The sequence below is a fragment of the Sander lucioperca genome, chromosome 20 (assembly GCF_008315115.2).
Source record: "Sander lucioperca isolate FBNREF2018 chromosome 20, SLUC_FBN_1.2, whole genome shotgun sequence".
Classification (NCBI taxonomy): Eukaryota; Metazoa; Chordata; class Actinopteri; order Perciformes; family Percidae; genus Sander; species Sander lucioperca.
The window spans coordinates 3,615,694-3,616,684 of NC_050192.1; the positions used below are offsets into that span (position 1 = coordinate 3,615,694).

The 991-nt window shown below is 43.9% G+C and overlaps 1 non-coding gene across 1 annotated transcript; it reads left to right on the forward strand.

Moving 5' to 3' along the window:
• The first annotated feature begins 650 nt into the window (after positions 1 to 650).
• On the forward strand, positions 651 to 782 carry LOC116050354. Its single transcript, XR_004105072.1, has one exon. It is a non-coding gene; the product is annotated as a small nucleolar RNA SNORA31 (small nucleolar RNA).
• The last annotated feature ends 209 nt before the right edge of the window (positions 783 to 991 follow it).

The window sequence follows — 991 nt, forward strand, 5'->3', positions numbered from 1 at the left end:
CTTTGATGCTAACCGCCATTTTGCTTTTGTCATGATGCTCTGGGAGACCATTCTGACCAACCAAAAGCTTGTTTACGTCTTATCAACCAATGGAAGGCTGGTCTGTCATTGCAGATATAACAAAGATCGTATATAGTGAAGAGGAATTACCCGAGGGCAGAATAGTTAGATATGACCATAAGTTGTCAAAAATACCTTAGGTTTTTTTAGCGGGTTAAGCAGGTATAGTGCTTACTGTGTTCACCATCTTACTGTAGCTTGGTCGCATGCCAACATTCGCTTATTATCAGTAAACACAGTAGAGCTAAGGCTGATGGGAATGCCATTAGTTTTGCAGGTATTTAGTCATAAATCAAGGCGAAGTTATTGGAATTCATCCTGAGGGGAAAACAAATGTCTGTACATGAATTTCATGGCAACCCATTCAATAGTTGAAATATTTCACTTTGAATCACAACTGTCAACCTTGTGGTGACTCGTTGAAAAGTCAGATGATCACCAAACCAGTGGGAACCATGAATGTCTGTACAAAATATCAAGTTGTTGAGATACTTCAGTCCGGAGCAAAGTGGTGGACCAGTCCGACCAACCAGACTAATCGACAGACAGGCTAACTGACTGACTTGAGCATCAAAAACATCTATACGTGTTTGCATCGATGGACGGACCTGAAGCAGGCTTCTTTGGCTCTGGGTTTGCATAGAAATGCTAAACGGAATCTTCCTCGCTCTTCCTGACTGCTACATTCTATAGCAGCACAGATTGATTTGAGGAATACATGTGAGCCTGATGGGCATGGTCCAGTGTAAGATTCACAAGCGAGTAGGCTCGTTAGAGATGAGCTGCGCCGGAGCAGGCGGCAGCAGCCGGGGGCGATGACAAAAAGCCACGGTCAAGTCGGACAGTTTCCAGCCGTTTCCAGCAGCCTTCGGTCTGAACAGGAAGTCACAAACACTCACATCCTGTTAGGTCCTATTTATTAAAATGTTGT